The 27,805-nt window shown below is 41.7% G+C and overlaps 1 pseudogene; it reads left to right on the forward strand.

Moving 5' to 3' along the window:
• Positions 1-686: 686 nt before the first annotated feature.
• LOC140846047 (adrenodoxin, mitochondrial pseudogene) lies at positions 687-21,401 on the forward strand (annotated as a pseudogene).
• The last annotated feature ends 6,404 nt before the right edge of the window (positions 21,402-27,805 follow it).

The following is a 27,805-nucleotide window of genomic DNA, read 5'->3' on the forward strand; positions in this document are numbered from 1 at the left end:
TAATTATCTCAGATAAAATACAGCAATCTTTCCTCATCCTAAAGCGGCTTTATAAAGTCCAAATGACAAAGTATTCATCCATGAAATGGTGTCCATGAAGAAAGTGATGGAAACATTTCTGATAATGTCTGAGTACATTTATAGATTTCCAAGTCCCATTTGAACCTGGACTGCATGTGTATATGAATCAGCAAATGTAACTCCGTCCCCTAGGGTGTGTCAGCACCAGGTATTGCTGTGGCTTAGAACACTGTGCTGTGTCCGGGGTCCGGATCATGACTGTGCAGTGATGCAGAATTTGTCACAGATTGTGGGGAGGCTCATTCACAGGTCGAGCCGCTCCCAGGCTATGTGGACTCTGGGGTCAGATATTTCTTTTCAAATCTATTTTAAAGAGAGACTTGGAAAAAGAAATAATCACAGAGAAACTATTTTTCCTGTATTATAATTTTGATAAATGTTTGTAATCATTGTTTAATGTTGACTAGCAAGAGCTCATGAGTCATTTTCCTTTCTGGCTTACTGTAGGGTTAATTTTTATGTAAATAAAAACATACTTATCAGAATAAATTTTGAATATGTAACAAAAATTTAAAATGTTTACTATCTTTCTCATAAATACAAAAAATTGTCAGAATTTATTTTCAAAATGAAATTGGAAGGTGGTTTTAAGAATAAATAGGGAAATGTACCAAAAACTACAGATTCTTACAGGTTATGAAAGGTATGTTGATTTTCAACTTTATGACTTTTTGTTGTATTTGGGAACTCATTGGGACAGAAAAAAATACTACTTACTGTATTTCTGTGTATTTTTTGACAAATGACTTTATCCATACCACATTCCTATTTATACTTTCCAATTTATGCATGCATGAGTGTGCTTTAGCATGCATGCATGTGTATATGTGTGTGCCTGCTTTTACTTATGCTCACAACTATCATTTTTTTTTTGATTCTAGGATATTTCTCCTTTAACTCTGTCTGCGACCAAATAATAAAAATTTTCAATAAAACTCATGATCATTATATAGGTTTTGAATCAGGGTTTAAAAATCTACAGGTGAAAGGATTACACCTATCCTTTCAATTGGATCATATGTTAGAAAAATAATCCTTTCTATATACAAGGAGTATTTTATCGTATCCAAAAGTGCCAAATAAAGGTTACTTACATTTTGACCATGCATTAATTTCTGAAAAACTTTGCTGTAAAAGAGATTGTTTCCTTATTATAGCAATTTTGCATGTGACTTGAACTCTCCAATCTTCAAACATTCCCTTCAGGAAAATTTGTTCCAAACTATTGTAACAGGAAATAGTATGAGGCTTGTATCTCAACTGGAACTGTGGGGAACTCAGTAATCCTCTCACTGAGAGATCACTTCCTGGCTGCCTAAGAAAAGGCACATGGTTGCAGCTCTGAGGCTCTGGGGTCTCCCCTGAGTCCTTCAGAAACTCCCAGGAGTGGAGGAGGAAGGAGCAGACCAGGAGGGGCAGCTGCCAGTCAGGGAGCTGGGGAATCAGACCAGAGAGTAAACCCACAGATCTGCTTCAGGGAAAAGTGTGTCTTTTGTGACACTGGTTGGGTGGAAAAAGACCAGCTTAGCAAAGCAATTCAGCATTAAGCTAGGAAGCCTCTAAGAGAGTTAAAATCCCTAGTGCTGATCTACCAACTTCCCAATTTTTCAATACCTAGAAATGCAAAACCTTTTCTGTTGTCTAGAATAAGAATTTTCATAATTAAAAGTTAAATATTAAGTCTTTAAAATGTCTCTATATCTTACACAACATATATATACATTGAGCTAATTTCTGTCTTCATTGTGCATGTTTCTTTGGTTTTATATTAAAAATTATATCACCTAGGTTTTTCTATAATATTACTTATATTCCAAACAGATGTTTATGTTTTAAAATAAGGATCTAGTGTTAGTTTTTATGAAGGGATGATTAATTTGATGTAATTATTATTTTCTCCTGCTGAAATAGATGTGATTGTTATTGTACATGTTATCTTCTGTGTTTATTGTTTAATATGATAAGAAACAAGAGTAGTAATTGCAAACATGGAATGAGTAGGAATGCCTTTAAAACTGCCTGAACCACATAAAGAACATAAAATTCAAATCCAGAGAAAACTGTCTGAGGAGGGGATGCACTGCTTAGAAATCTAGAAGTAGCTTCCCAAAATGTGTAGATATGTGATGCACTTTTCGGATATGTAATATTTACAAGAAGGCTGAAATCATGAACAAAGAATTAGAAAGAACCCCTTCTCTCTATCAAAAAGAGATTCTCTTCTGTAAGAAATTCTCAAGTTGTTTGGCACCTCTGTCCACTGAGAGGAAGTTCAAGGAGCTGAAAAAAAGAAATGATCAGGGAAATACTTGCTAATGTCAAGTTCAAGTTCAGCCTTTCCCATGGGGCCCTTTTGTTCCTACTGTTCCATGCCCAGCTCACAGGTACCAGAATTATCATAGAATTCTCTGGGCCTTGAGGTCCCCAAGTAAAGAGCCCAGTCATATTTTCAGGGCTCAGAAATCTGGAGTCCCCTCCAGATTGGACCTGGCTTTTACAGAAACTCATACCTGAACACCCACAGTTACAAGATATTAACATTTATAAGTCTCTTCCCTCTTCATACTTCATAATATTTTCATTAGTTTAATTGTAAATTCCTTGAATAACTAAGGGAATTAAGAATTTCAACCTTTTGTTTCATGTTTTGTCATTTTTTAAACCTTTGTTGTTTTGTGTAAGATATCTGTCATTTACTGAAATACTCTATAATTTTGTTCAGTCACAACAAATTTTACCATGATGCAAAAAGAAAAAGTAACACATTACAAAACAAACCACAGATTTTTAGAAACTTTTTCCAAGTAATATATTCAAATAAGAGGCTTTAAGATATAAAGAAAAATTGATATGTAATTCCCATCACACAATCACAAGAAAACTTAAAACATTGACAAATAATGTGGTATAGTCCTTCCACATGTAAGTATTTATGCAGGGTAACCAGAAACACCTGGCAGTAAATGTTTTCCAGTAAGTTATTTTTACTAGGCTGAAACTAGAAACAATACATATTCATCAACAGAAAATGGATAAGTGAAGTGTGGTTATGTCCTACATTCCAAAACTACTTTGCAATAAATGAATAAACTGTTGATTCAGAAAATCTCATGGATGATACTCAAAATTATGATCAGTGATGAAGCCACAAAAACAAGCACCTGCTTTATTTATACATAACTAAAGAATTCAAACACACATATAGTCAGAGAAAGCAGATCAGAGATTGGGGGTTTGGGAGTCAGGGAAAGCCAAATGGAGGGATGACCACAGGGCCCAAGGGAACTATAGAGGGTGATGTTTGTGTTTATTTTGACAAAGTAAAGATTTCAAGGGTGTGTACACTTGACTGTGTACATTATTAGTTTGTGCACTGGAAATATATTCAGTTTATTTCAGTCATACTTTAATTAACCTGTTAAAATAAAACAAAAACTATAAAGTGTACTAGGTATTTTTTTTCCTTGGTTTTGGTGTCATATACAAAAGATCATCTTCCAGACCTATGTCCAAGAGTTCACTGCATAAACTTTTTTCCTAAGAGTTTGATGATTTCTGGAATAACATTGACATGTTTATGTCAGTTTGAGTTATTTTTACATAGTGTGCAAGACAGCAATAGTTTTATTCTCTTGCTTGTGGCTGTCCAGTGTTCCCAACCTCATTTATTCAATATCCCATGTGTATATCCCAGGTATATATTCTTGGCTCTTTTGCCATATATTAATCAACTCTACATGTGGGCTTACATCTGGGCTTTCTATTGCCTTCATTGATGTATGTGCTTCCATTTAGGAAAATATTACACTGTTTTGATTATTATAGTCTTACAATATAGTTTGAACCTGGGAACCATGCTATATCCAGGTTTGTTCTTTCTCAATATTTCTATGACAGTCTGGGGTCATTTGTTCCATAAAAATGTAAGGATCATTTGTCCTACTTGGGTGAAATATGCCATTGGAAATTTGACAGGGATTAAATTCAATTTGTAGATACTTTGTGTAGTATGGATGTTTTAACAATATTAATTTTTCTAATCTACGAGCACAGAGTATTGTAAAAATTGTGCTTTTTAAATTTCTTTTCTCAATGTGTTTTAGTTTTTAATAAACAGGTCATTTTCCTCATGGTTAAAATATATTAAAAATTGCATTACTTTTTTTCAGTTGCAAATTATTTCATTTCAGTGACTGTACCTATTTATATTCGCACCATCAGGGTAGAATGGTTATGCTCTTTCCACATCCTTTAAAAATTTTAATATATAAGTTAAACCAGACTATTGTTCCTTAATCATGAGTCAGGTGTATTTATGAGAAAGGCTGTAGAGTATTTGCATTACATCTCATGATATTCTATCTTATCTCTTGATTTGTGAATACTGTGTTATAGGTTTTTACTGTATACCAAATATAACAACATGAACAATTAACAAAAAAATAAAGCATACAGGTTGATAATTTTTATAAACTCACTATGGGACTGAAACAACCAAACAAATAAAGAATAACAATTACTACCATTCCAACAATATAGCTTTGTCAACTTTCAGTCGTTGACCTTTCAAGGTGAAACAATTGAATGACTTCAAACTGTCAATTAGCATGGATGACTTTATGTCTGTTATTAATGGAATCATCCTACAAGGTTTGTTTTTGTCAATCTCCTTTTTATTATGAGTGTGATTGACTCAATATTGTTTTTCTAATGTCACAGTCAGTAAATCATAATGCATCTTTTTAACTGGGTTTCCGCATTGTGTTAGTTTCTAGTCTGTGCAACAGAAATTACAGGACATATCTTTTGGTGAATGTAGGTAGGCATTTCTGCTGGAATCCCACGGGATGGCTGTGTCCTGGGTAAGTGGAGGTCCATGGCAGGCCCCCAATGTCTCCACACCACAGCCACATTCCCATGAGCACCACGGGGGGGAGGAGGAGGGGGCTCCTGACCATGAGGATATGTGCCTTAAGTTTCATGTCACTTTACCTCTGACACTGCCCAGCACATAATCACATGTTCTTAAACAGTTGTAATGGAGGCTTTTTTGTAATGTCCAAGTGTCATGACGAGCACAGGGAAATAGCACTGTTGACATGAGGCACTGACTGAATGTGTATTGTAAACATATTGTGGCAGTGGGACAGTGTGGTGCACAGGTGGTCTCGCCTCCTTGCCCTGCAGAGGGACGTACCTGGGCAGCCTCTTGGCAAGAGAAGGAAGGTAAACATACTAGGAGAGAGTGGGCTTCTCTCTATCCACATACCCCTTTATTTTCTATTTAATTGTGAGCCTAAGAGAGAAAGGAAAACTGCATTTTTCCATTATAAGGATAAATGATCTCTCATTCTGACAGTCTGAAGAGCAAGGGCCATGGCTTCATACTGGGCCAGGCGGTACAATCTGAGGTTCTGGGCACAATAAAAACAGGGTGTGGATCCACATGACATGAAATGATACAGCAGTAAGGGCCCTAAAAATCTAGGAAATGAAAGCAACATATTTGATAAACTGTAGGATCTTTCTTGTGCAGGGCCAGGTATTTTTGAAAAAAAAAGTACATAATATGTTATTACTCATATCCTCCTAAACTGATTTTACAATACGAACTGTAGATTTATTTTTTAAAAAAATATATTGCTAAAGATATTTTGCTAGCCACTGCCCAAAATATACCACAGCAATAGTGCTCCACTGATATCTTTGTTTCTTCCATTTGTCAGAAGAACCTTTTGCACTGACAGCGCTACTGCAGTTCCCAAATGATTGATAGTACATTAATAATATGATACATGAAAGGGATATGTGTTATGACTAAGGACAAAATTCTCTCATAACTACCCAAATATATTTAATTAGACTTAATTACCAAAACTACAAGGAGTTTTCCCAGAGCTACCTTTATGTCCTTGTTTCTAAGGCTGTATATGATGGGGTTTACTGATGGAGGAACCACTGTGTAAAATACAGACAAAACCATGTCTACAACAGACTTCAATTCAGAGGTTGGCTTCAGGTAGGCCAAGGCACCTGTTGAAAGAAACACAGTCACAACAACCAGATGAGGGAGGGAGGTGGACAGGGCTTTGGACCTGCCCTCCAGGGAGGAGATCCTTGAGACAGCACAGAAGATGTGCACATAGGAATATAAAATAAATATGAAACAAACCAGTGCAATACTTGTACTAAATGCACTCACTGCCATTTCATTTATATTCATTTGGTTTCTGAAATCAAAATAACTTGAGGGATATCACAGAAGAAATGATGGATCTTATTGGACCTAAAAGTTGTGGAAAAAGTAGCAGCAGTGTGCGTTGCTCCATATACCCCTACAGTGATGTATGATGCCACCACAATCCGCCCACAGGCCCACTTGTTCATGATGGTCTCATAGTGCAGCGGATGGCAGATGGCCACATAGCAGTCATACGACATCACTGTGAGGATGAATAATTCAGCAGCAGCAAAACTCACAAAGAACAACACCTGAAAAACACATCAAGGAAGGATATTTTGTTCCTGTTCATCAGGGAGTTGAAAGCAAATTTAGGAACAGTGTCAGAAATGTAGCAGAGATCTATGAGTGACAGGTTCTTCAGGAAGAAATACATGGGAGTGTGAATCTGAGGATCCCAAGTAATGAGCGTGATGATGAGTCCATTTCCTAACAGGGCTGCCAGGTAAGCCTTGAGGAACAGGACACCGTGGAGGGCTCATATCTTAATGTCATCAGAAAATCCCAGGAGAAAGAATTCAGTGACCCCTGTATAGTTGATCATTTCATCCAATATTGTGGTCCCCAGGAGTGAACTGTGTACTGTAAACAAACATAGACACTAAAGAAAATGTTACCTAGTCATGTTGATGGACATGTGAAGTATCTGTAGTGACCATTTCGCAATGTGTAGTGTGTGGGTGTATGTGTGTGTGTTTGTCTATAGCTTCTCTTTGTTCTTACTAGTTACAGACATTTGTCAAGTTACTAAAACCCTGAGGACCTGTTTTGTCATTTTCTGGCAATACAGTTCTAAATTAATAATATATACATTTAGAAGCTTTTGAAAAACTTTATAAAAGGACACAAAATAAGCAATGAACAAGTGGGACTACATCAAACTAAAAAGCTTATCTACAGCAAAGGACACCATCAGCAGAACAAAAAGACATCCGACAGTTTGGGAGAATATAAGCAACTTATCTGATAAAGAGTGAACATTCAAATTATCCAAAGAACTCATTTGCCTCAACATCCAAAAAACAAATAATATGATAAAAATATGGGCAGAGGACCTGAACAGAGATTTCTCCAAAGAAGAAATAAATGGCCAACAGGCACATGAAAAGCTCTGCATGGTTAATCATCAGGGAAATGCAAATCAGAGCCACCATGAGGTATCCCCTCACACCAGTTAGGATGGCCACTATCCAAAACAAGAAATAAATGCTGGCAAGGACATGGAGAGATGGGAGTCCTCCTACACTGCTGGTCGGAATGTAAATCGGTGCAAGTGCTGTGGAAAGCAGTATGGAGATTTCTCAAAAACTAAAAAAAAAAACACCATTTTACCCAGTAATTCTACTCCTAGGAATTTACCTGAAGAAAGCAAAATCCCTGGCTCAAGAAGATCAATGCACTCCTATTTTTATTGGTGCACTCTTTTCAATAGCCAGCGTGGAAGGAACCTAAGTGCCCATCAATAGATGAATGGATAAAGAAAAGATGGTACATATACACAGGGAATATTATTCACCCAGAAAAAGAAAGGAATCCTGCCATTTGTAACAACATGGATGGGTCTAGAGGGTATTATTTATGCTCAGTGAAAAGCCAGACAGAGAAAGAGAAATAACATATCATTTCACTTATATGTGGACTATAAAAACTAAGCAAAACAGAAGGAAGAAAACAGCGCTAGATTCATTAGACACTGAGAAGAGACTGGTGGTTACAATGGGGGAGGGGAAGGAAGATAAAAAGGCACAATAATCAATAACAATATAAATTTTCACAGCATGGAGAATATAGTCAATGATTCTGTAACATCTTTCTAAGTTGATAGTAATGACACTAGAGGGGGTGAGGGTTTAATTATATGGGTAACAGTGAACCACTGTGTTGTATATTTGAAAACAATATAAAATTGTTTATCAACAGTATTTCAATAAAAAAGTTTTGGCAATGGTGATTCATCACCACATTGGTTGTTGATACTGAAGTTATTACTAAATGTAATCAGAACAACAAGCAAGAGAGTAAAGTCCCAACACTATTTTAATCTCAGAGCTGAAGAAGACACAGAGGGGCTGCCAGAACCCTTTCCAGACCCCAGGGTCAAAGGTCATAACCAGTTTATGGCAGAGATATGACTGGTCAGTGGTTTCTTTGACTTCATGCCTGCCTGTTTTCTGCAAAGACACACAGCTTAGAGAGTTCTTGGGCAGAAGCAGGGAATGGATGTAGCTTAGAAAACCATAAAAAGTTAGTTCTTTTAACCCAACATTATTTACAGTTAATTGGAAAATAAAACGAGGCCATGTTATTGCTGCTAACAGCTTTATCTCATTAGTTCCTGCCATTCTCACTGGATGGAAAGGGTGTGGTTATATGTGTGCAGCCTGTGCACTTAAACATTGTTGAGTGAAGGGGAAAATCAGAATAATATTGTCTCAGTTAGTGGCTTGTCTAAAACTGGCCAGGTTTTTTAAGTAAGCATTTATTATCAATTACACAGTATTTATACATTTTCAGAATAATTTTTTCCTTATTCATTTGCTTACTTCAGCCTGGGTCTAATGGCAATGACCCACCACCTATAGTTTCAGCTGTTTCCTAACCTGTGGGAATTCTAACTCAAAATTCCAGGAGTCAAAAAAATGTACAGTTTCTCTTTCTCTAGTCATGGTCTAAATACCACCAAACATGAAAGACACAGTTCTTGGCTTGTTTAGTTTCTGTGCTTTAATTCTCAGATGCATAATACAGCAAATTTTTTCTCACCTCTGAATGGTTTAATGAACTCCAAATACTAAGGGACTCATTCTGTGAAACAGACTCCGTATAGTTAGGGCTGGAAACATGTCTGGTTCACCCTGACTATATTTGTGGATTTCCAAATCCAACTAAACCTAGATTTCACATTTGTACAAATCAGAAAATGAAACTCAGTTTCCCAGTAAGATATGTCCTTGTATCTATTGTGACTCAGAAACCCCTGTACAACATCTGAAGGCTTGATCAACACTTAGCTGTTGATGCAGAATTTGCCAAAGACAAAAGGTGGGCTATTCTCAGGTCAGGCCACTCCCACTTTGTTCAGTCAACTGCTGTGTGACACTCCCTGATCCGGGGCATGTGAGGATTGCGAAATTAAAAATTCATTGTCCTATTTGTGGGCCCTGGACACTATTTATCTTGGTGCTAGATTGATATGCTGAGTCATCTCTACATAAAACACTGTTTTAGTTCCCAGGAGAGAGATTTTGTTCCTTTTCATTAGAGAGTTAAGAAAAAATTTAGGAACAGTGAAAGAAATATAGCAGAAATCTATGAATGACTGGTTCTTTATGAAAAAGTACATAGGTGTATGAAGTTGAGGAACCTAAGTAGTAAGGATCATGTGTGTCCATTTCCAAACAGGGCCGCTGGGTAAGCCATGAGGAACAGAACACCATGTAGATTTGAATCCTTGGATCATCAGACAATCCCAGAAGAAAAAACTCCGTGACACCTGTGTCATTGAATGACATCCATTGGCTTCCAAAGAGTGAGTTGTGTACTGTAATCAACACATAGAAAGAAATAATATGGTGCCTAGTTGTGCTATTAGATATGTTAATTATCTTACCTGTGGTCATTACCTTACTAATATTGTGTCTATATATATATATATATATATATATATATAAAGTATATATATACCTACATATCAAGTTGAACCCTATAAATATATACAATTTTCATATTATTTATACCTCAAAAATTAGGAAAAATAAAATATATAGAGTAGGTTCTTTCAAATCTTTCAAAATTAAGGTATTAGGTTGTATGTCTAAGCAAGGAAATTAATCTTTCAAGTTCCCTGTTACACTGCTGTATTTGTTTTGTGTTACTGTGACTGGCTCATGTACGTGTAACAATGTCTGTGATGAATGAATGAGCTGATCATTCCGCATTTGCAAATTTATGAGATGTGTTCCCAGTTGTGGCTTTATCAAATTACCCATGTGATATCTGAAGGGTCCCCACCAGTAAGATGGCAAACTGGCAAACTTCTGGCTTCTTTTCAGGGTCCTCTGTTCCCGCCGGCGCCACCTGAAGCCCAATCACCTCTCGCCCCCCTCCCAATCCCAGCACCTAGCCAACAGCCACCAGCCCCGTAGAAGTAACACCGCAATCACCCTATGCCCCTTCCTATATAACCCAGCACCTTTCCCTAATAAAGCAGAACTCTCCGGTAAATTGCTGCTGTGTGTCGCTCCTTTCCTTTCATTGTTGCTGAAACCCGGGAGACGGGACACCCCAACTGGGCCCCATCTTCCCCCCAACACCAGCAGCAGCTTGCCCTTGTCCTCTTTTTCCGGTGTTGGCTCATCACACTCACCACTCCTCTCTGGCCTTTAGGTAAGTTTTCCCCCTGGGGTGGGCCACTCTTCCCCAATCTATCGCAGTGCCATTGACCGTGATCGTCCGGCAAGGCCCTGACGCTCGGGGACAAGGAGGGAACGCTCCCCACCTCAGGCCTTCACGGCTGCTGCGGGCCCTCAGGCCCCTCCTCCAAAAGCCATAAACCCCCACCTCAGGCCTGAAACTTTTTAAGCAAAATTTCCCCGGGGTGGGCCACTCTTCCCCGAGCTATCGCAGTGCCATTGACCGTGATCGTCCAGCAAGGCCCTGACGCTCGGGGATGAGGAGGGAACTCTCCCCCCCTCAGGCCTTCACAGCTGCTGCGGACGCTCAGGCCCCTCCTCCGACAGTCATAAATCCCCGCCTCAGGCCTTCACGGCTGCGGCCGACTCTCAGGCACCCCCCTCCAACAGCCATAAACGAAGTGACTCCTTTGTAGATGAGAACACTCCCTTTCCCCCCCTCCTCCTTCTGCTCTGTCTGCCGAAAACGCCTAGCGCTAGGTACCTCGTGACTCCAGCACTCTGCCTTCTTAGGGAAGTCTGGGTGACGACCCACACTTCCCAAGAAATTCCGACTCGTATACGAGTTTCCGCAGACCACCAAGGATCATTGGGGATGCCCTTTGTCTCCTTGTGGTCTGCTTCCAGTATGAAGATCTCCGTTCATCTTCCCCTGTTTGTCTCCTTCTCTGTCCTTTAGCCATAGGAGCCTCCTCATCCCTCCCTGAAAGTTCACCTCTTGAATGCCTGCTTAAGCATCTGGCTACCCTCTCCCTAACGCCTGACATAAAACCAAAACTTCTCCATAAATATTGCTCCCAAGATTGGCCGACATACCCTCTAGACAATAACAACCAATGGCCCGCAGGGGGAACTCTTGATCCTAACATCACTTGCGATCTTTTTAACTACTGCCAGCGCCTGAAAAAATGGAAGGACATTCCCTATATCAAAGCTTTCCGCCTCCTCCTCCCCTGCCCCCTCCCAAGTTCTCCTAGCCTGCAAGCCGCCGCCCCCGCAGAAGCCTCCCGTTCACTCCCTTCCCCTTCTTCTCCTACAACAGCCCTTCTCCCTTCCTCCCCCACCATCTCCTCCCCCATCTCACCTCCTCCACCTTCGTCCCCCGCAGATTAAGCCTGAGCCTTTCAGCCCCCCCTTAAACTAGGTCCCAAGGGCCTCATCCGTCTTTGCCCTCATCACCTGTTTCTCCCCTGTTAGGGACCGCCTTTGTCTTCTCACATGTTTGTAGAGAGAATGGGAAAGCACCTCCCCCCATGTCTGAACACAGCATGGGAAAGCACAAGCTAAACAAAAACCGGTGCAGTCCTTAGAAGTTATCTGTCCACAAAAACATATCTTGCCAAGACTCCTCACTCTGAAAATAGGGATACCTTAGAGATGTGTAGAAACACCACCCCTGCTTCTAGCTATGCCCCTCCCCCACTTGCCGATGTGGCAAGAATAGAAAACAATGCATTCCATAAGCAATTAACTGGAGCCCTGCTGTAGCTCAATTAGTAGAGCATGAGACTCTTAACCTCAGAGTCATGAATTCAAGCCCAACTAGAGCAGCAGAGGCAAGCAGCTGGGCTGCAGGCTGGCAACACCTGGGTCTGATTCTATCTTTCTTTATTTTCTTTGCCCCCCTTCCACACTTCAGGACCTGCTTGAATAGGCGCAGCTAGACCACATCACTCCCCCACAGACTGAGCCAGAACCCTTCAGTCCCCTTCAGACTCAGTCCCGAGAGCCTTCCAAAATTATCGCACCCCTCCGGGAGGTAGCAAAATCCAAAAGCATCGTGCGCGTTCACATCCCTTTCTCCTTAGGAGATTTAGCCCAACTAGAGAAACGCCTAGGTTCCTTTTCCACTGATCCCACGACATACATCAGGGAGTTTCAATGGACCCTCCAGTCTTACAGCCTCACGCATCATGACCTTTTCATGCTCCTGGCTAATACTCTCCTCCCTGAGGAGCGTAGATGAGCTTGGGACTTCGCCCAAACGCATGCTACCGAAACCCACAGGACTGACCCCACCTGTCCCCCTGGTCCCACTGCTGTCCCCAAACAAGACCCACACTGGGATTATAACACCGCCGTGGGTCTCCACTCGCGAGATATTTTTGCCTCCTGCTTAATAGCAGGTCTGAAAAAGGCAGCTCATAAAGTAGTCAATTTTCAAAATCTCCAAGACATAATTCAAAAGAGAGACAAAACCCCCACCGAGTTCCTAGACTCACTCAAGCCCTATTACAGCATACCAGCCAGGACCCAGAAACACCTGAAGGAAGACATGTCCTTATGACATACTTCCTAGCTCAAAGCTACCCCGACATTAAAGCTAAACTCAAAAAGTTAGAACAGGACCCCACTACCCCACAGACTGAGATCCTAACAGTGGCCTTTAAAGTCTTCCATAACCGGGAGGAGGAGAAAGAATGCCATAAACAAAAGGCTGATGAGGTCAATTTCCAGATGTTGGCCCAGCTGATAAAACCACAACCTGGGCGCCCCTCTACAAACAAGCCCCCCCAGGAGCTTGTTTCAAGTGCGGAAAAGAGGGACATTGGTCAAGGGCGTGCCCCTCCCCCAGATCTCCTACCACCCCATGCCCCAGATGCCACAAAAAAGGCCACTGGGGGTCTGATTGCCCAACCACCCAAGGGGGAGGCTGGACGAACAACCCCCATCCTAAGCCCGCCGTAGTGGGGCTGGCAGAAGAAGATTGATGGGGCCCAGGGGCTTCTCGCCCAACCATTTCCATCACCAAACAGGAGCCCAGGGTTACTTTAACAGTAGATGGTTGCCCCATCTCCTTCTTCCTAGATACAGGAGCCACCTTTTCAGTTTTGCGAGAATACCAGGGCCCTACCATGCCAGCCATTACTCCTATAGTCGGGGTAGGAGGTAAACAGATTTTCCCATTAAACCCCCACCCCTTTTATGCACAATCCTAGACAGTCCCATACCTTTCTCCCACTCCTTCCTAGTTATGCCCCAGTGTCCCATCCCTTTACTAGGACGAGCCATCCTTTCCCTCCTCCACGTTTCCATAACTATATCCAATCCCACAGCCCCCAGTACTCCCTTTCTGATGGCCCTCATAGCCGACAACCGCCCTCTACCCAATGAAAGCTCCGGTTCCGCCCTTATACATCCTGTAAATCCCAAAGTTTGGGACATTACAAGCCCCTCCATGGCCCTATGTCCCCCTGCCTCAATCAAATTACGTGACCCCTCTCAGTATATCTGTCAGGCCCAATACCCCCTAACCACTTCAGCCCTCATAGGCCTCCAACCCATCATTCAGGATCTCTTAAACAAAAACTACCTCAGACCCACTCACTCCCCATTTAATACCCCCATATTAGCTGTTAAAAAAACCAACGCATCTTTCCACCTTGTCCAAGACCTTCGCCTCATCAACATAACCATTGTCCCTATCCATCCCTTAGTTCCAAATCCATACAGCCTTTTATCCCAGATCCCTGCCTCAGCATCTCACTTCTCAGTCCTAGATCTCAAGGACCCATTTTTCTCTCCCTCTTGACCCCTGCTCCGAAGAATTTTTCATCTTCACCTGGACGGAACCATACACAAGACATTCTGAACAACTCACTTGGACAGTTTTGCCACAAAGCTTCTGAGATAGTCCCCATATTTTTAGACAGGTCCTAGCTCAGGACCTCAAACAGTTTTATCATGATAACTCCAAGTCCACCTTATTATAATACATAGACAATCTTCTACTCTGCAGTCTCTCGTGGGAACAGTCTCAACTTGACACTGCCTCCCTACTTAACTTTCTAGCTTTCAGAGGTTACCAAGTATCCCCCGTCAAAGCTCAAATCTCTTCCCCTTCTGTCACTTACCTTAGATTCCTTCTGTCTCAACAAAGAAAGTCCATTACCTTAGACAGAAAATGACTCCTCTCTGACCTGCCCATTCCCAAAACCAAGACAGAAATCCTTTCCTTTCTAGGCCTGGCTGGGTATTTCAGAGAATAGATCCCTAACTTCTCCCTGTTGGCAAGACCCCTATACGACCTCAGCAAGGGCACCTCTGAAGAACCATTATCATCCTCACCCCGACACTCCTTCATTAAGCTCCGCCAAGCCCTTGTAGAAGCTCCAGCTCTCCATCTCTCTGATTTGTCAAAACCCTTCTCATTATACATTCATGAGAGGTCCAGTCAAGCTCTAGGAGTCCTAGGCCAATATTATGGCCCATCCTTTGCCCCAGTAGCTTATCACTCCAAGCAATTAGACCCCACAGTTCGGGGATGGGCCCCCTGCCTACGGGCATTAGCCGCTGGACAGCTCTTGCAGAAAGAAGCTCATAAACTAACATTCGGGGTGCCCCTTACCATTCTGTCCCCACATCACCTAAAAGATCTCTTAACCTACAAAAGTTTACAGACTCTCCCTCCCTCCAAACTCCTGACCTTACTGTACTCTTTCCTCCAAAATCCAGACATTTCTTTCCTCCCCTGCCAGCCCCTGAATCCAGCCACTCTTCTTCCTCTGCCCTACTCTCCTCATACTCCCTCGCATGATTGCCTGGAAGCCCTTCACAACTTCCTTCCATGCCACTCCAAGATCTCCGAAAAAGCCCTCTCATACTCCGACCTCATCTGGTTTACTGATGGGTCCTCCTTTAAACATGAGGGCACCCACTACTCAAATATGCAGTAGTCCCCCTCAAAGATGTCATTGAGGCACGAGCCCTAACCCCTGGTGCAACCAATTAGCAGGCTGAACTCATTGCAGCCACCAGAGCTTGCACTCTGGCCCGGGACACATCTCTCACATTGTACACTGACTCCAAGTACGTATTCCACATTCTCTCATCCCACATGGCAGTATGGAAAGAACGAGGCCTCCTCACCACAAAAGGGAATTCCATAACTAATTCAGCCTTAATTACTAAACTTCTAGAGGCTTCACAACTCCCACACCGACTACGCATATTCCACTGCAAATCACATCAAAAAGATGACTCCCCCATTGCAAGAGGTAACAACAAAGCCGACAGAGTAGCCCGGTCATTTGCCCTATCAGAAAACGCACCAGACAACAATCCGTCTGCCCTTGCAGTTTTAGCCTTATCACAAGACGCCCTCTGCTCTCAGGACAAAGAGTCTCTCTTCCGCCTCTTACATGACCTGTTCCATCCCAGCCCCCAATCCTTGATCCATTTTTTACAATCTTTTTTTCCTCTCTCTCCTGAAGACAAAACCCTACTTAACCAAACCAACTGCAAGTGCACCATCTGCCAACACACTAACCCTAATACCCCCCTCAAAGCCCGACCCTTCCCGGCTCATCAAGCAAGGGGTAATGTCCCCGCTGCAGATTAGCAAATAGACTTCAATAACATGCCCCCTGTACGACGTACCAGATACCTACTCATGTTAGTAGATACATTTTCAGGATGGGTCGAAGCTTTCCCCACCACTAACAAACGAGCGTCCATAGTTGCCTCTATCCTCCTCACCCAGATCTTTCCTAGGTTCGGGATGCCCACTTCCCTCCAATCAGATAACGGCCCTGAGTTCACTGCCCAAATTATCCAGAACTTCTCCAAGTCGCTCTCGCTCCCCTGGCATTTACATTGTCCTTATCAACCACAAGCTTCAAGAAAAGTAGAAAGAGCCAATAAGACTCTAAAAGACATCCTTACCAAACTACCTCTAGAACTACACCTTGACTGAGTTCGCTTACTTCCCTTAGCTCTACTCCGCATTCGAGCCCTCCCCAAGAAACCTTCCTTCTTGTCGCCCTTTGAGATCATGTACGGCCGCCCGATTCTACCCCCGGGGCTCCCTTCCCACAAAGGACCAATTCCTCCCAATATAGCCCTTCCACTACTCTCTCTCCTCTGCACTGAATTGTGGAAATATCAGGATTGGCTCCTTCCTGATCCATCCGCCTCCCAAAATCCTCCTGTCTTACAGACCGGCCAACTAGTGTTTTATAAGCCACCAGAGGATCAGCCCTCTCTCACCCCGAAATGGGAAGGTCCACACCCAGTTATTCTCTGCACCCCCTCGGCCGCCAAGCTCTCACTGCCTGATAACTCTGTCACCCCTTGGATTCATATCTCCAGGTTGAAACCAAATACCCAAGACCCACCTTCTCTGGACACCCAAGACCCATCAGTCACAATCCAGAGTCCTTCGGATACAGCCCAAGACGCTGTCTACTCTATCACGCCTCATCCCTCTGATCCCTTGAAGCTCCGCATCTCCCGTGCACCCCCTTTGCCATCCATACCCGAATCATGACTTTTTCCTCCTTTACTGCTCTCTCGCTTTTTTCCCTCATTCCTATTGTCTTCCCTGCAGCCCCACCCTCCTTTGTATGGCAATTCAAAGTCAAGCAGACTTACACACAGCATCAAACAAAAGTTACTGCCCTCATTGCCACATCAGACTGCCCTCTGAAAAGCTGCTCTGAGCCTTTGTACCTCCACTTTCCTCCCTCCACCGAAGTATTCATTTACAGCTACCTTTACTCTCCCTACCTCTGCTTCCTCTATGACCAAAGACAAGCCTATTGCAGGCGATAACAAGACACCTATGGGAGATGCCCCTACTGGTCTTGCACCATTCACTACATGGGTGACTTCCAGTACCCACAGTATTACTCCTCCAACCATTTTATGAAATATCCCAACGGCTCATTCTCCTTATCAATCCCAGATCCCTGGGACTCTCGATGGGCTGCTGGAGTAACAGCCTCAGTTTACTACAAAGGGTCCTCGACCCCCCATGGTACCCTTCATATCTCTCGAGAGTATGTTCCCTCTCGCTCCCAGATCTCTCAAGTTGCATCAGATATCAGACATTCTGAGAAAGTCATTATCCAAACTCTTGATGGCACCTCTTCACCTTCTTATTCCTCCTACTCTTGGTTACAGCTCATTCAAGACACCACCATCTTTCTCAACCACACCCTCAACACCGCCAATTGTTTCTTGTGTGCATCACTACAGCGCCCACTGCTGGCCGCCGTGCCCCTCAATATTTCCAACTACTCTTTCCATGCAGAAGGACAACCCCTCCGTCCCCTGGCAGACATACCCCTATGGGAACCAGAATACACAGATAATCTCACCGTCCACCACTGTGTAGGTCCAACTCCACCCCCCTCCAGTGCACTTAACTGCCTCTCTATCTACACCCCTACCTCCGGCTCTAAGACTTTTACACAACCGGGACACTTCTTTTGGTGTAATGGCAGTCTTTTCAACTCACTACCTCTCAACTCTGATACACCCTGCATTCTCGTCACCCTAATCCCACAGCTTACACTTTACAGCATGGCAGAATTCCTTGAGCTCCAACCTCCCTTGCACTCGTGCACAAAAAGGGCTGCTTTCCTTCCCATCATGGTCGGTATCTCTTTAATCACCTCAGCCATTGGGGTGGGGTTTTCGGAAGGAGCCTTGGGTCACTCTCTATGGGCAGTTAGAGATCTTGACGCCAAACTTGAGGGAGCCCTGACATCCACTGCTGATTCCCTAGCCTCTCTCCAAAGACAGGTCACTTCGCTAGCTAAAGTCACCCTTCCCCTCAAAACCGGCGGGCCCTAGATATGCTTACAGCCGAGAAGGGCGGCACCTGCGTCTTCCTCCAGGAAGAGTGCTGCTATTACATCAACGAATCCGGCATTGTAGAAACTGACATCACCAAACTCACCGACCTTGCCTCCAGCCTCCACTCTGCTTCCAATTCAAACCCATTCTCTTCAATACTAAGAAACCCCCTCCTCACGTGGCTCTGGCCCATTGCAGGCCCCATAATAATTATTCTTCTCGCCTGTCTCTTCTTACCCTGTATAATAAAGTTCATCAAATCCCAAGTCGGAAAAATCTCTAATCAAGCTTTCAACCAGCTTTTACTCAGGAACTACCAGCTTCTGGCCACAGAAGATCCCTCACCCTCACATGACCTCCTCACCACACGCTGAGATGGACCCCTCTCTCCGCTGGAAACTGTTCCTGGAAACAATGGCCGCAGACGCCTAGCTCCTGACACCCATATCCTCTTGGCACCATTGGAATCAACAGGTCCTCAACCTATGGTTACAGGGAACCTTCATTGATTTCCAACCTGAAGAAGTCCACATCTACTCATCCTTACTGTGGAGAGTCCTATCAACCCTTTCCTCCTAATCCTCAAACCCTCACTCCCTTCTCCACCCCTGTTCAGCAAGAAGCAGTCAGAGAGAAAGCAACGTCCACAAACCCATAGAGGAGAAAGGGGGGAATGAAGGGTCCCCACCAGTAAGATGGCAAACTTCTGGCTTCTTTTCGGGGTCCTCGGTTCCCGCCGGCGCCACCTGAAGCCCAATCACCTCTCACCCCCCTCCCAATTCCAGCACCTAGCCAACAGCCACCAGCCCCGTAGAAGTAATACCACAATCACCCTATGCCTCTTCCTATATAACCCAGCACCTTTCCCTAATAAAGCAGAACTCTCCGGTGAATTGCTGCTGTGTGTCGCTCCTTTCCTTTCAATATCCACTAACACAAAGTAAGGTATGATCAAAATACACTTCCAGCTGTTAGAAGAAACTCCAGCACATCTGTATAAAAGAGTTTCAAAGAAAACCAAAGTAGGAAGCAAAGACCAAGGTATCCCTGGAAAGTTATTAATTTTGCTTCTTGGTTTTATTACCTTTGAAAATGAGTGAGTCTAGAATACATCAAAATAATCTTGTCCTAAAAAGGTAAAAACTGTGATTCTATTAAAATATACCTTATTAAAAATGGTTCCTCTGGATTCCATTCCTGCCTGTCCTCTGCAAAAACACACAGCAAAGAGAGTTCTTGGCCAGCCGGATGCAATGTGTTTATTACTTAAATAAATGGTTATTTATTTAGCCCAACGTGTATTTTTGATTACAGTAATATAGGATCGGGTCATCTGGTTGCTGCTAAGATCTTCACGGCAGTAATTACTATCATTTGCACAGGATAGAAATGGTGTGTTTCTATGTGTGCAGCTTGTGCCCTTCAATATTGGCGAGTGAAGGGGAGGAAGGGAACACTGTCTCAATCACAGGAATGTTTAAATTCTCATAGTTGTGTTTTCTAATTAAGAGTTAATTAAGTATCACATACTATTTATCTTCTACATTTTCAGGATAATTTGCCAGACTATTTGCTTACTTTAGATGCCATTGTTCCATCACTTACAGTTTCAGCTGTTTCATAACACATAGGAAACTTCCTGTCCTAGGTAGGAGGGATGGCAAAAATTCTAACTCAAAATTACAGGCCTCAACAAAAAGTACATTTCCTCTTCCACTCGTGGTGATCTTAAACACCCTTAGCCTGTTGAAAGACATTTCCTGGCTTTTGTTCATTCCCTATGCTTTAATTATCAGAGATATAACAGCTAATTCTTCCTTATCTCCACGTGGTTTTATAAAGCGCAAACATGTACTAAAGTGTTTATCTATGAAAAGGAGTCTACGAAGATAGGGATGTAACCATCTCTGATAATGCCTAATTTTATTAATGCATTACACCAAATTTCACAGGACACTGGATTGTGTATGTTCATGAAACAGCAAATATAGCTCTGTTTCCCAATATGCTCTGTCAAAGTGTCATTTTCGGTGGCTCTGAAAACTCTTATGCGTCTGAGGGCTTTGTTAACTGTGTCCTAATGAGGCAGCATTTGCCAGAGGTAGTGGGCAGGCTCCTTCTCAGTCTGGCCACCCCAGGGCTGCTCAGCCTCCTGAAGTCTGACTCTCCTCAATCCAGAGCACCTGAGTAGGAGGCATGAAAATGCTGTTTTCATTTTCATGGACCCTGGGCAACACTTGTATTGTGGTAGTTGAAATGCTGAAGCGTCTCTACATAAAATCACCATGTTAGTGGCCACATTGCAATTCTACACATCAAACTAATTTAAGTGCTAAAAACTCACAGTTTTTCATTTTTCTGGCAAGAGTATAGCATAGCAAGGTACTGGGGATAATGTTGTAAAGCACACATTTATAAAGATGTGTACACGTTTGTTGGGTAGTTTCTTTTGTAAAGGAAGAATGGAAGAGAGGGCTGTCCATATATCCTCTAACTGAGAGAGAGCCATAGACAAAGGGTTAAAGAAAGCCCCACCCGAGCCCTCTGCGCCCGCCTAGGCCAGGCCCCGGGAGGCAAGCCCGCCTCCGCACGCCCCGCCGCGGCCCTTGGGCGTTGGGCGCCGGCATCGCATCTGGGAGTCACGCGGACGCTGCGGGGGATGCCCGGCTCCTGCGCTCCGCCACCGCAGCCCTTGGCGGCGCGGCCCACCGGCGGCTGCTTCTCGCCGGACCCCGAGCTGGAGCCTGGAGCCTCCCGGACGGCCGGGGTCCGGGCGGAAGCGCAGAGCGGGGCCTGGGGGGGCGGTGTCCGGACGCCTGGGGCGCCGAGCGCGTTGGTGCAGATCCACCGCAGGTGCATGTGAGGGTACCCTGGCTGGCTCTACCTGTCATCTCATCTTTGAGGACCACATATTTGAGAAGTTAGAAGCAGTGACTGATGAGGAGCATGACATGCTTGATCTGGCATATGGGCTCACAGATCGATCCCGGTTGGGCTGCCAAATCTGTTTGACAAAGTCTATGGACAATATGACTGTCCGAGTACCTGATGCCAGACAGTCCACTGACATGGGCAAGAACTCCTAAATAAATAAGAGAATTTTCTCAAAATGTTAATCTGTTTTTACAATTATCATTACTAATGTAATTGAGAGCATAGATGAATCGGTTTATTATTATGACTAGTTTTACTACTTTAATTCACCTTGTCTAACTACTGAGTTTCATAGTTCTGAAAGTACGCAGTCTTTATTTTGGTTAGACTATAAAAACCAAATCAAATGTTAGAACATAGTTAATATGATAAACTTTATGTATTTTACCCTATGTTTGTTTAGTGATTTTGGCAATTTTTTTTCCTATAAATCTTATGCCTGCTACCTATAAAGTAACTTAAAAAAACTTGTATTATTATTCCTATTAGATGTGGGTGAAGATAGAACAACAACTTAGGAGATCTGTACTTGAATATGCATCTTGTTACTACAAATTATATGTTCAGATTGAAACTGGAGAAATTACAAATATCTTCTTTACAGCAATAACATGTGAATGTGTATGGACAAAACGACTCAGTTAACTGCTTAATTTCAAAGATAGTTATTACCTTATAAATATTTTAAAATTAAAAAAAAGACATACCTATTTCATTCATATTATAATTTTGAGAAACACTGCTTCTAATAATTACTTAATATGATGAGTGAGAACTTGAGTCATTTCCTTTCCTAGGTTGTAGAATGATGTGTGGAAATAATTTATGTTTAAATAAGAAACTTCTAATCAGGGTGTATTTTGAATACATAACACTATTTAAAAAGTACACAACATTTGCATAAATGAAATGCATGTGTCAGAATTTATTTTATCCATCTGTAGGACAGCCTTAATGAATGTAGAGGCTATAGGACCCCATATATAATGTATATATTGTGATTTTAACTTTATTGTCAAACTTTTAGTTATGTTTAGGAGCACATTTGGGCAGGAAAACCCTTGCTAACTGTGTATCTGTGAAGTGATTATATTTACAAAATGATTTCATCTATACCACATTCCTGATTCTGTTTTCCTTATTTATGTGTATATGTGTCTGATTTTCCCTGATGCTCATAACTGTCTGGGGTTTTTTCTTTCAATTGTATCTGAGATGAAAATTGAAATATTCAATAATATTCAAGTTCATTTGAGAATAAATGCAACTTTTGAATTAGGGTCTACATATGTACAATAGAAAGGGTCACAGTAATTTAATTGGGTTAGAAAAATAATGATTTTTATATAGACAAGTAAAATTTCATCCTCCCCAAAATTACAAATAGTTGTTACTTACATGGTGCTCATGTGTTTATCTCTGAAAATCCAGGCTGTAAAAGAAACAATTTCCTTACTATAGGAGTTATACATGTGTTTTGAACTCTTCAATCTTCATAGATTCTCTTCATTGAGGAAGATTTGTTCTCGTCTAATGTAATAGAAATTAGTAGCAGGCTGCATCCCAGCAGGAACTGGGAGAACTGTTATCCTCTCACTGAGAGAAGAACCTCCTCAAGGTATTCTAAGGAAAAGGTGAATTGTTCCATCTAGGAGGTGGTGGTGTGTCCCCTAAGTCCTTTCAAGAACACCCAGGGGGGGAAGAGTTGGGACAGGGGAGACCAAAGGGAGGTGATTATAGCCTGAGGACATGGGGAGCTAAAACTGATAATAAACACAGAGGTCTATTGAGGGGAAAGTGTTCCTGTTGTGATACTGGTTGAGGAGAATGTGACAGGCTCAACAGAACAACTGAACATTAAGCTAAGAAATGTCAAAAATCCCTGATGCCGAGCCACCAAATTAATGATTTGAGTACATAAACATACAAACATTGCTTATAAGTAATCTAAAGTATTTGTTAGCTAGAACCATAATTTATATAAGTGATAGTTAAATAGATCTTTAATGTATATAATTATTAATAAAATATTAATTATATGTACAAGTTATTATATGTCTACTTTCAGAGACATATACATTAAATGAATATTCATACTATGTGGAATATACCAAAGAATCCATTTAAGCCCATTTCTGACATCATGGTTCATGCTTCCTTGGTTTTAAATTAAAAAATATATTGCCTGGGGTTCTTTAGAAACTATTCACTTTATTTATATTTCATTTACAGTTATTAGTATTTTACAGTACAAACTAGTGGTTAGTTACAACTGCTTTAGAAAATTTAGCAATATAACATGTTTTCTTCTGGGATGATTAATTTCATGCACTAATAACATTTCTGCCAGCTGAAATAGATGTAAATATTCTTAGATAACCTGTGATACTTTTCTTTAAAATTACAAAAATAAAAATAATAATTGCAAATGTGTAATGTGTGGAAACTCCTTAAAATAATCCCTGAATCTCATAAATAGGATACAAAGCAACTCCAGAGAAAAATTATTGGAACAGGAAATACCCTGTTTAGAACCCAGAATTAACTTACCAAAGTGGGTGGAAGTTTGAGCTTCATATAGCAGAAATGTAACATCTATAAGAAGGCTCAAGTCCTGGAGAAAGGAATGGAATGAATCACTTCTTTCCCTCGGAAGGAATTATTTTCTATGGGAAAAGAGCTCAGGACAGCTTTGTAAACTGAGAGAAAGCTCAAGGAGCTTAGAAAAGAAAATGAACACATCCAGCAAATACTATTAACATTGTGTTGAAATTCCAGGCTTTATGAAGTGACCCTTTTATCGTCTGCTCCATGCACAGGTCAGAGTATCAGAATTAGTATGGGATCATGTGGGTCATCATACACCCATGGAAGGAGCAGAGCCACACTCTTGGGGGGCAGGCATCTGGGGTAACAGAGATTTGACTGGGCTTTCTCAGCACCTGAGCCTCAATGCCCGCAGTCACAGGGGAAATTCTACCTCTGTAACTGGCAGGTTTTCCTACATTTTATATATAGAAGAATATTCTTCATAACATAATATACACAATAAAGATGCATTTGTTTATTTCTACCTAGTGTTTGTTATACTAAAATTATTTTATATATTTAATTGCATTGATGAGGAAATCTGGAGCACAGGAAGGTTATAGCATCAGGGTCCGGTTGGAAATTCCTGGAATGGCTGGGTCACTGGTTAAGTGAATATCTAGGATGCCAGGCACATGGGCATACTCTCCAGGGACCCCACCACAGCAGCATCCTGTGAGCACCATGGGGTGGAGGAGGAGGGGGCTCCTGACCATGAGGACATGTCCGTTAAGGTTCCTGTGATTCCCCTCAGACATTGTGCAGAAATCTCAATTACATATTCATAGCTAGTTGCAATAGAGGGTTTTGAAAAAACAGAGCATCATGAAGAGCACAGGGAATCACAGCAATGTTGGCACGTGAGGCAGATCAGAATGCGCAGTGTCAGCAGCATGTGGAGCAGGGAGTGAGCACAGCACACAGTGGCCTGCGGCCTCATCATCATGTGCAGGAGCCTCCTTGGGCACCGGGCTGTCTTCAGGAGGAAGCAAGCAAAGTTACAGGGGAAGGAGCCTTCCCTCCACCCTCCCAGCCCTGCCATATCTAATTACACATGAGACTGGAGTTGGGAGAAAAACTTGATTTTTATATGATGAAGATAAAATGGAATTTCTCAGTCTAACAGTCTATACAGCAAGAAGCAGGGGTTCATATCTAGGCCCCTCTGTGCACACTGAGATTCTGGGAACAAATGGACATGCTTCATTGTGCAGGAAATGATACAGCACTAAGATAACCCCAAATCTAGGAAATACAGAGGGAAATTTTATCTTCTAAACTGTAGAATCATTCTGGTTTGTGGAAGCCCAGGTTGTTCTAATTTCATTGGATTGTGTTTATAAAGAACACTGCTGATGCAATAATTTATGAAGTTATTACGCCACATAAAAATATTATTAACACCCTCGCATTATGGCATTTCAACAAGGAAGTCTAGATTTCTTTGTAATTTTTCTACTAATGTTGCTACATAGACTTTGAAGCCAATTCCAAAATCGTACCACAATAATCATGTTCCACTGATGCCTGTTTTTTCTCTATGTGTCTGAAGAACATTCTGCAATGTTAGGTCTATCCCTGCTCCCAAGTGGCTAAAATAGTATTTTAGTTTTAAGATACATCCCCACCAAATAAACTGTGAAATTTTAAAACAATATACCTTGGACCTAAAGAGAAACTTCTTTGTAAACTACATGAATATATTTAATTTTACTTAAATGCTACAATTCTAAGGACTTTCCCCAGAGTCAATTTTATGTCCTTGTTTCTAAGGCTGTAAATCATGGTATTCAGAGATGGAGGGACCACTGTGTAAAACACAGACAGAGTGCTATCCAGGTGTGACCTCAACTCAGAGGCTGGCTTCAGGTAGGCAAAGGCAGCGGTTGAAAAAAACACAATCAGAACAACCAGATGAGGGAGACAGGTGGAGAGGGCTTTGGACCTGCCCTCCAGGGAGGAGATCGTTCAGACAGCAGAGAAGATGTGCACAAAGGAATGTAAAATAGAGGTGAAACAAGTTAGTGAGATAATTATAACAAATGCAGTCACTGTTGCTTCATTTATGTTCATTTTTGGGTCTGAGATCAAAATAATCTGAGGGATATCACAGAAGAAATGATGGACCTTATTAGAACTAAAAGTTACAGAAAATGTTGCTGCTGTGTGCATGGCTCCAATGATCCCTGCACTGACATAAGAAACCACCACCATCCACCCACAGCCCCCCTTGTTCATGATGGTCTCATAGTGCAGCAGATGGCAGATGGCAACATAGCGGTCATAGGACATCACAGTGAGGATGAATATGTCAGCAGCATAAAAACTCACAAAGAACAGCACCTAGAAGACACATCCAAGTTAGGATATTGTGTTCCTGTTTATCACGGAGTTAAGAGCAAATTTAGGAACAGTGACAGAGATGTAGCAGAGGTCTATGAGTGACAGGTTCTTCAGGAAGAAGTACATGGGTGTGTGAAGCTGAGGATTCCAAGTGATGAGGATGATGATGAGTCCATTTCCTAACAGGGCTGCCAGGTAAGCCATGAGGAACAGGACACCATGGGGAACTTGCACCTTCTGGTCCTCAGAAAATCCCAGTAGGAGGAACTCAGTGACCCCTGAGTTGTTGATCATCTCATCCAGTGGTGTGGTCCCCAAGAGTGGGCTGTTTTCTGCAATTGAAATCACAGAAATAAAGGAAAATGGTATCTAGTTGTGCCAAGATATTATCTAAACTGTGTTATCTCACTATGTGTAAGCCTATTTACAAAATGTATATGTGTATCTTTATATTAAGTTAAATGTTAAATACTGACAAAAATATAAATTTCTGTATTGGCCAATTAACCTAAAAATGTGAAAATTAAAATAAGGAGCGTGGTTTCAAGAAATAAATTACGATGTTAAGGTTGTAATTCTAGCAGCATAGTTAACTTTAGTGATTCCAAGCTGCAGTGATACAGTGGTTTTCTATTATAGTGATGGACACATAAATGTTAAAAGGGGCTGGGACGGATGGATGAGGTGAGCCTTTAATGTTTGTGGGGTCCAGTGGGATTATCTTCACCATTATGGCTGCACCAACCGACAATGGGTGTTAACCTAATACCGAGTTAGGAAGAAATGCTCCAAACTTCCCTCCAAGCTGATACAGGAAACTACCTCACAGTGTAAAAACAGTTACAAGGAAATCCAAGCAGCAGGAGAAACCAAGGTCTGTCTGGAAACTTATTTACACATTCTCATTGTGTGCCTATATATTTAATGTTGCTTCTTGGTGTTGTTATCTTAGAACATGAATTAGTCTTGAATACAATATGGTCATTAAAATAACCTAGTCACAAAATGAGAAATACTGTATAATTCTATTTATAAGGGTCCCTGGAATAAATTAATGTAGACAGAGACTAAACTGTGATGGGAAAGACTGAGGGGATGAAGCAACTTGGAGCTATTGTTTAATGGATGCAGAGTTTCAGTTTTGCAAAAGAGCCCATTCTGGAGGTGGGTGTGGGAGGCTTGCCCAACGATGGGACTTTTTACCACCACTTGACTGTACACTTAACAATGGTTAGATGGGAAATTTGTGTTAACTGTATTTTGCTACAGTTAAAAATAATTCAACATTGAGGAGTCAGAATTTTTAACACTCAGAAATGATCCCTGTGAATGTCAGTATTTGAAAAATAAAAAACGGTAGTACATATTTTAAAGTCATAGCTAAAAAAAAACAAAAAATGCCCAATTTTCAACATTTGTCAAATACATTTTAGAACATTCCTGTTTTGTGCAGATCTTAAAATAAGTTAATTCATTTTTGAATTTTAGCCAGTTAATTTGTTAAAAAGTGGATTGTTTTACAGATTTAAAATGACTATGAGATTCATGTAACTTAGAAAGAAAAGATCAGGAATTAGAAAAATTCTTGTTTTTAGTTCGGATCTGTCATGTCATGGGTTAGTTA

This window comes from Manis javanica, chromosome 14, assembly GCF_040802235.1.
Source record: "Manis javanica isolate MJ-LG chromosome 14, MJ_LKY, whole genome shotgun sequence".
Lineage (NCBI taxonomy): Eukaryota > Metazoa > Chordata > Mammalia > Pholidota > Manidae > Manis > Manis javanica.